Genomic DNA, 9,406 nt, shown 5'->3' with positions numbered 1-9,406 from the left:
CCATACTTCGATAAATAATGAAAATTTTTAATAAAAAATCGCGCGATTTTTTATTAAAAATTTTCGCCTGCGGCGCTTTTTCCATAAAAATCAATACTTCGATAAATAATTGTAAAAGGCAGGTGATCTAGCAGGCACAGTCGATCGTTGTCAATTAAATAATAAATTTCTTTTCTGAATATATCAGTTTCCTTTTAACTTTTCTCTAATTCATATGTAACCTTTGCTTGAATAAACAATTTAAACCGAAGATCGGCGTTTATCCTTGACAGAATCAGAAGGGGATCGAGCACGTTTACAAAAGTTTAACGGGATAGAGAACTGCAACGAGTGTTGTTACGACCAACGGCGAATACAACGGAGAACGACGCAGAGCATCTCAGCGTATTGCGCAGAACAACGACATCTAGGGAACAGCGTGTTAAGAAACCAACGACGGAGAACGGATCGCACACAAACGCTCAAAACGACAACGGTACAGACAAAATTATGGTAAAATTAGCCAATTTGAGTGTAGCGCAATTGAACACGTTATTGCGAGAAAATGATGTGTCGGTTACTGGAAATAAAGCACATAAGGTGGCCGCACTGATGGCAGCCCTTGGTACAGACGAGGTAGAGGTACAAGAATTACCAACAGTGGAGCCTTGGGAACAACCGTTCAGCCAACTTCAGGAGCTTGTGTTAAGTTTAGCAAATTCAGTGAAAGCAATAGAAGTTTCGCTAAAGCCAGCATTGACGACACAAGATAGCGCAGACGATGAGCAAGCAGGAGCGTTGGCAGCAACGGAGAATGGAGCGCGGGCTCCTGAACCTTTATCATATCAAGACCGACCAACACAACGGTCTCAAACACATACGATCACGGAAGTGGTAGGAGTTCTTCCGGAGTTTGACCCGTTGCGGAAAGTCATGACGGCACAACAATTTGTTATTAAAGTTGAACAATTGCAACAAGTTTACAAATGGAAAAAGGAGATAGTGCTTCTCGCGGTTCAACATAAGTTGAAAGGAGTTGCCAAGACGTGGTTGGACGCACAGCCCGTATTTGGATCTTGGCAAGAGTTCGTCCAAATGTTGCTACGAGATTTTCCGTATACGGTATCGTCAGCTGACATTCACCGAGAGTTGGCAGCACGGCGACGCAAGATTAATGAGCCTCTCATCGAGTACTTTTACGATATGTTAGCCATCGGAAGACGTGGAGATGTAGACGAGGAGTCTATAAACTCCTACATCGTAAACGGACTGAATGACAGTGCGCTTACTCGCATTTTATTGGCAATGAATGTGCGCACTACCAATGAATTAAGACAGTCGCTTGAGAATTTGCGGATATCGACGCAAGGTGGTGGACAACGTACTATACTGGGTGTAAATTCAGCGGACGTCAGCAACGGAGCAGCAGAAGATAAGGGTAAGCGTGTAAAATGTTATAACTGCAATGAGTTTGGGCATATAGCGGCAAAGTGCCCCCAACCTCAGAAGAAGCTACGATGTAGCAAGTGCTCTAAAGTAGGGCACGACGCTCGTAAGTGTTCAGCCGATTCGAAACATACGGTTGCCAAGATTGATGGCAACAATGGTGTGCAGCAACAGGTTCCGCCCATAATAGAAGAAGTTGAGTGTGAAGGCAGTAAGCATAAGGCCTTGATAGACACCGGTAGTGATCATTCGCTAATAAGGAAATCAGCAACGGTGACGAAGGCGAACCATATGCCAACATATCAACGATTAAAGGGGTTTGGAGGTTCTACGGTTGAGGTTTTGCGTGTTATACATACGCAAATAAAGTTAGCAGACAAGGTTATCAGTGCTAAGCTGTATGAGGTACCAGATAGAATGCTCAACTGTGATATGTTACTGGGAAGGGATGTACTGTGTGGTCAAGATCGTCGGCTGATCATTGATTCGGGTTCGATGATGTTGCAAATTAAAAGCGGGACACAGTTTAACGTCAGCAAGGATCTACAGCAGCATCAACAGCAGGGAGTGCTTAAATTATTAAATGAGTACGACCAATGTTTTTCCGAAGGAATTTCCACTCTGGGAAGGTCCAGAACTACAACAATGGACATTGGTGTTACAACAGAAAGCTCTATAGTAGGTAAACGGTACCAGGTACCATTTGCAAAGCAATGCGAGCTATCGAGAATATTAAGAGAACTCTTGGACAATGACATCATTCGACGTAGCACATCACCACACGCCGCTTCTGTAGTGTTGGTGACAAAGGCCAATGGAGAGAGTAGAATGTGCGTAGATTACCGCGCGTTGAATGCGGTTACCGTTAAAAAACATTTTCCAATGCCAGTGGTTGAGGAGCAGTTAGCTAAGTTAAGCGGGGGAAAATTTTTCACTACTTTGGATATGACCAGTGGATATTATCAGGTTCCGATCCAAGAAAATTGCAAAAAGTACACAGCGTTCCTTACGCACGAGGGACTGTATGAGCATAACGTGATGCCGTTCGGGCTAGTCAATGCACCTATGGTATTCCAAGAAATGATGGTGCGCATGGTGTCGGCATTGAAGAACAGGGACAAGGTTGTAAGTTATGTGGACGAATTGATCATAGCTACTTCGACTTGCGAAGAAGGAATGTTAGTTTTACGAGAGGTATTGGAAGCGGTAAAGAAAGACGGTCTTACGTTACGACCGTCCAAGTGCCGATTCTTGGCGAACGAGGTAATTTTCTTGGGCCATAATGTGTCTGAAGCAGGTATATCCCCGGGGAAAGCGAAGACGATCTGTGTTGAGGAGTTTCCCCAGCCAACGACTGTTACCCAGGTAAGGCAATTCCTGGGTTTAACAGGATTCTTTCGCAAATTCGTAGAAGGGTACAGCTACCTTGCAATTCCGCTCACTATGTTGCTGAAGAAAGATGCTTGTTTCCAGTGGGGTGCATCACAGCAAAAAGCTTTCGAACGATTAAAGGAAGCTATAACGAGCAAACCGGTGCTGACGCTATACGATCCTCTTAAGCAGCACGAGGTACACACTGACGCTAGCCACCTGGGACTCTCCGGAATCTTATTCCAGCATGAAGACGAAGATTTGAAACCAGTGTTTTTTTTTTAGTAGGCAATGCAGCGAGGCAGAGTCAAATTTTACTAGCCACGAGTTGGAAGTTTTAGCGATAGTTGAGACGCTTTCACGTTTCCGCATGTATCTTTTGGGAAAACCATTCACCGTAGTGACCGACTGCAATGCTATTGTTACAACGAAAGCAACAACACCACTGCTTCCACGTATTGCCAGATGGTGGTTGAAATTACAAGAATTCGATTTCAAAACTGTTCATCGACAAGGCGAAAAGATGCTACATGTAGATGGTATGAGTCGAGTTCCCAGTTTACCATCAAGCGAATGCCAGTCAGTAGCAGAGAATGTGTTGTCCATTATGCAAGAGGGTGGTAGCGATTGGGTGCTTCCGATGCAAATGCAGGATAAGAAACTTCAGGAAATAGTAGCATCCTTGAAATCCGGCTCAACATCAGCAAAGCAAATCCATCAGGATTACGAAGTATATAAAGGACGGTTATATCGCAAAGTCAAGGGCGAGCGACGGTTGGTAATCCCTCAGGCAGTAAGGTGGCGTATTACGAAAACTTGCCATGACGATTCAGGCCACTTTGGTGTTGAGAAAACACTACAGCGACTTCAACGTGATTTCTGGTTCCATCGAATGCGACGCTACGTTAAGGGGTATATCGCCGCGTGCTTAGAATGCTGTACGTACAAAGCGCGAGGAGGGAAGCCCGAGGGTCAGATGCACTTGGCAGAGATAAGTCCGATACCATTTCGAGCGGTGCATATAGACCACTTGGGACCATTTCCCAAAAGTAAAAAGGCAAATCAGTATATCATCGTTCTAGTGTGTGTTTTTTCTAAGTATACTATACTAAAAGCCGTACGTAATACAAAGACCACACCGGTAATTACCTTGTTACAAGAGGTAATGTCTACATTTGGTCAACCGGTTCAAATCACCACGGATCGCGGGACTGCGTTCACTTCTAAAGAGATGGAGACGTTTTTGCAAGCACACGGTATACGACATGTTAAAATTGCAGTGAGGACACCAAGAGGCAACGGCCAAGCCGAAAGGGTAAACAAAACTATATTACCTGCCATACGTGCGATGATGAGTAGTACGAAAGATTGGGACACTACACTGCCCACATTACAATGGAGTCTTAACTCACAACCTAATGCTACAACGAAAGTAAACCCAAATGATATAGTTTTCCATTACAATTTGCGCGACTATAGTCAAAACAGATTGATCCAATCAATCCACGACGACCCAGAGCCGGAAGACAGTGGTAAGCGTTATGACGTGTTCGACAAGGCCAAAGCAAATATCGACGCAGAGAGATTTAAGTGGCAACAGCGGTACAACGAACGGCATCAACAACCACAGCGTTATCAGGAAGGCGATCTCGTGATGATCACCGTAGTTCCAGCGGCCACAGGAGAATCGCATAAGCTAGATGCTAAGTATAAGGGACCGTATGTCGTTACGAAGGTATTAGACTATGATCGATACATTGTGGAAGATTTACCAGATGCACCTATTACGCAACGGAAGTACTGTGGCATAATATCCAGCGATCAAATGAGGCGGTGGTGTCAACTCAGCCCAGAACACGAAGACGGAAGCGACGGAAGTGTAACAGATGACTAACCGAGGCCGGTCCATGAAAGTCAGGAGAGGCCGAACTGTAAAAGGCAGGTGATCTAGCAGGCACAGTCGATCGTTGTCAATTAAATAATAAATTTCTTTTCTGAATATATCAGTTTCCTTTTAACTTTTCTCTAATTCATATGTAACCTTTGCTTGAATAAACAATTTAAACCGAAGATCGGCGTTTATCCTTGACATAATGAAAATTTTTAATAAAAAATCGCGCGATTTTTTATCAAAAATTTTCGCCTGCGGGGCTTTTTCCATAAAAATCAATACTTCGATACTTTCTTATTTAGATGAAAGTAAAAAGAAGAAGAAGAAGAAGAAGTGTATAGTGTAAACTGAGTATAATAGCGCAAATGAAATGTGAAATAAAGTGGCAATACCAGCGATTTGAGGTTATAATAATTTTAGCAGGCGCAAAGTTTGTTTACTCTGTTTTATTAACGAAATATATAAAATAAAAGTGAATAAATGATTTGGTTTGCATAAAATAATAACCGGAAGCGTTTTAGTAGTGTTTTAAAAGTTGAAACTGGTGATTTAGTGCATTTTTGACGTGGTAATTGCTCATAGAAAACGAAATTTAACAAAAGTTTTTTGTTCATAACTTTTAAATGGTTAATAATATTACCTCCCCCCCTCCGGATTGTTATTAGGGGGGCCGAAACGCGTCGTTTGGTACCCCTCCCGACTTTTCCGCCCCTTTTTTAGGGGTTGTTACCCCCCCCTAGAGAATTACCCAAGATCAAAACAAACCGAAGACAGCAACAGATACGGACATCGTTTTTGATTTGGTAAAACTACAGAAGTATGTTGTGAACAATTTGGAAAAGTTACTCACCCGTTTGACGGATAATACAGAGGCAAAAATTATGCAAAATTATGCAGAAAAAGATGCACTGTGCGCAGATGGTTCAAAATGTACCTGCCATATTGCTGCATCACCGCTTCCAACTGCTTACACAGTGGGTCACATTAAAAATAAGCCACGTAAAATGGAGGATCGACATGTTTGTTTAGAGCGCTTCAGTGATTTATATGAATTAAAGCAACCGTACAGCTTTTATGGTGTATTCGATGGTCATTCAGGGCCGTTGGCGGCCAGTTACGCAACAAGCCAACTGCCATACCTACTAGCCGAAAGCTTGAAAACCACAACCAATGAGCTGGATGATGTAAAATCTTATCGCGAAGCTTTTGAGCATTCCTTCTTACAAACAGATAAAATGTTCACACAAAAAGCCATTTCCAGTGGTACAACTGCGGTTTGTATGCTATTGGCACAACGCGAACCACCATCGTACGGGCATTTATATGTCGCATGGTTAGGCGATTCGAAAGCATTACTCGTTAGTCCCACGGTAAGTTTACAATTAGTTAAACCACATAAACCAGACGCGCCCGATGAACGCAAGAGGATCGAAATGGCGGAGGGTGGTGGAACGGTTATGTACGTTCAAGGGCAATGGCGTGTTAATGGCATTTTGAATGTATCGCGCTCCATTGGCGATTATTCCGTGACCCCAGCAATTGCAGAGCCGGATTTTGTAGACGTGTCGCTGACAGCGGCGCATGACTTCATCGTTTTGGGTACAGATGGACTATTCGATCACGTATCCGAAGCTAAATTGGTAGACACAATTTACAAGATCTTGGCTGATGCAGAGCAAAAAATTGAAAACATTCCGAAAATTCTTATAGTATTGGCAAAAAAAAGGCGACTCCCAAGACAATATTACAGTAGTTATTGTATTTTTGAAAAGACGTCTCGATATTGTGGAAAATGTTAAAAGTGCATAACTTAAATTATTGCAAACAAAAGTATAAACATAAATAGATGCTAACTATATTTTAGGGATATCGGCAAATTAATATAATAGCATAGCATATTTAGCAGATTTTGTTTCTACACAACCAAATTCTTTATAGCAAATAACAAAGTACTTTACAGCTTAACGAGTTAACCTTTGTTTTTGGTTATTGTAAATAGGCTATATATGTATACTATGTACGCTTCCAAGTGCTAATTGATGACGCATTGTTAAATATTTGTGCCTGCAGCAAATTAGTATACATTTGCAAATATTTTCATTGCTCAACAGACGAACGCGTTCAATATAAGTTTAAATTTTTATAAACACAGGTTTATATTTACATAAGTAAAAATATTACAATGTAATTTTAACGCTAGCGCAAGATTAGAAAAATAAATACCTATATAAAAATTAAACACTTTTAAATCTAACACCCGATTTACATGATTCAAGTACTTGAAAGCAATTCTTGCTCATTCTCTTTTGTGTTTTCTATTTGCTTTTACACGTTTCAATTCTGTTGAATTCAAGTTTTTGGTTCTTTAAATGGGAAGCAACGAAAATGCCAAAAGCAAAGCAAGAAAGTTGAAACGACTTGACGGTACACAAGGCGCATCAATTACAGGTGATAGCGAAAGAAGCTATGCTTCTTCTTATGAGCACGCTTGTGTCAAATTATCGTCTGTTTTGCTTTATTTACATCTCCGCGTATACATACACATATACGTCTATATATACCCTGCAAACAAATGCTCCCGAAATCTTTAAAAGTGTCGGAAATTTGCTACGATTCTTTTAGAAATCTTTAAAGAAAAACATATGAAGTGGTTGACAAGAACTAGTAAAGAAATTTCTGTACGATTTCTTAAAGTAAATTATAAAAAAAATTGTGAAACCTTTCAGAATTCTATGAAATCCTGGTATGCAGGGTATACATGTACATACGAATATTAATAGATAAAGAAGATGTTGATGACACAAGGAGTTCATACCAACGGTAAATGTTGTTTTTGTACGATTGCTACAACCCAAGAACGATAGAATACAAGATTGCGCATTCCCGCAGAATGACGTTTGTGGCAACGGGTAAACAAAGAATATGGCGAAGAACAATGAGTTGACAGTTGTGAATTTGCAATGAGAAAACGTGTTTTCTTCACAATTCACCAATTTTTCAAGCCATCTTATAGCAAATTAAGCACAACGTTAACAAAAATTATACAACCACTCTTGAAACGTGTTCAAAAGAATAGAAAGAATTTTGTGTTTGTATTGCAGGTGCCGGAAAAGTGATAATATCTTGTCGCAGCGCATGTTTTCTTACAGAAAGTGGTCGATGCTTGCTTACCTCCGATTTTAATTTGTAATTTGTGGTATTTCAACGTTTTCAACTTAACATGTCGTGTTTAAAAGTGGTGCTTTCAATTGTATGTGGGCTGGTGTTGCTGTTTGAGAACTGTGAAGCTGTGGAAGCTTTTGACAAATCTCCAAAGGACCAAAAGGAAAAATCAACTAAGTTGCCGCCTTGTAAATCATGCACTGTGCTTGTGGAATCATTTAATTTGGTGAGTGCGTGGCAGTAATAACAAATTTGTGTCGTATTAATATAAATTTTGCTTACAGGGTTTGGAAAAAATAAGTCGCGGCAGGCATGCCGGTGGTGATGCAGCTTAATTTTCATATTTTCCATAAATGAAGTGGTGCTTTATCATGCGCGGAATGCACTTAAAGGCATGGTACGTCCTCAGAGTTTAAAGATTTGTCAATTCCAAATCAACACGGGCTTCATACCGGAACAAGAAACATTGATAACATTTTCCTCGAATGATCTCGATGATTTACCGGATGCCGATCAGGTTCCTCATGACTTTTAGGTTTCGCTGTCGTTGAGTTTCACGGATAACGAATTTCCGCCGAGTAGGAATCCTCCTTGGTTACCAGCAAAGCCCATAAGAAACGCACAACATATATTTAGTTCGCAATTAGAATTCGAGGAAATGGTGGATAATTTCGGCAAGTCCCTATAGTATTTCCGCCCATTTCAATTATTTATTTATTTTCCTTACAACAGTGACAAAACCTAGTTCGATCAACAAACCTACGCCTGTTAGGTCAGCTGCTTCCGTAGATAACGCCTATTTTACCAGATGCTACCGAAATAAAGCAAGAGGATGTACCTCGAATCCAACCTCAACCATCACCACCAATAGACATGCTCAATTTAAACCAGCTCCAACCCCAGCTGCCGGTGCAAGATCCACAAGCCACAACGAGTGAAGCTAGTTTCGATTTGCTTAGAGCATTCGGGGATGATAATTCACCTGGCATTGGCTCGGCTCCAATACCTGATATTTTAGGTAAGGATTCGGTAGATTCAAAAAAGTCTTAGACTTAGGCGGCCATCCAAATTAATATTTGCTAAGTTCTGAATTCAGACCTACATTTCTATTTTAGAAATTAATGTACAACCAACTTCAAATGCCAACCTTGATGATATCTTCGGCTCAGTTGCTTCATCGGCGCCGAAAATCAACCTGGAGTTTAATAGCTTTTCTGTAAACCAGCCGACACCAACTAGTGCAAACCAACCTGGTGTATTGGTGTGTGTCGCGTCAGTCTCAGCAAAATAGTCTTACATCAACAACCAGAGCTCAGTACGTCATAGTTATTTTTCTTCTCTGTTTTTGGAAGCTAGTGCAATGAGGTATAGTTTTAATAAACATTTATTCGATTTGAAATTTTTACTACTATAGTCTTTATTTTGCAGTATATTATATACATATATTTGCAGTATATTATATTTTCATTGATCCGCTTAGTTAAGTTTAACTATAACGAAGCAAAATGATGTGTAAAACCAAGTAATTGCTTTTAAATCTAAGTAAAAAAATATACA

At 40.6% G+C, this 9,406-nt stretch overlaps 1 protein-coding gene and 1 long non-coding RNA gene across 2 annotated transcripts in view; both read left to right on the top strand.

Moving 5' to 3' along the window:
• LOC118740665 (uricase-like) overlaps positions 1 to 9,406 on the top strand; it is a 76,844-nt gene that overhangs the window by 64,590 nt on the left and 2,848 nt on the right. The window lies entirely within an intron of this gene.
• LOC118740667 lies at positions 8,582 to 9,254 on the top strand. The gene is made up of 2 exons (XR_004993172.1): positions 8,582 to 8,867; positions 8,965 to 9,254. It is a non-coding gene; the product is annotated as an uncharacterized LOC118740667 (long non-coding RNA).

This window comes from Rhagoletis pomonella, unplaced genomic scaffold, assembly GCF_013731165.1.
Source record: "Rhagoletis pomonella isolate Grant_MI unplaced genomic scaffold, Rhpom_1.0 Rhpom_scaffold_00006, whole genome shotgun sequence".
NCBI classification, from domain to species: domain Eukaryota; kingdom Metazoa; phylum Arthropoda; class Insecta; order Diptera; family Tephritidae; genus Rhagoletis; species Rhagoletis pomonella.
The sequence above is the reverse complement of the archived record's forward strand: the minus strand, read 5'-3'. Positions and strand labels throughout refer to the sequence as shown.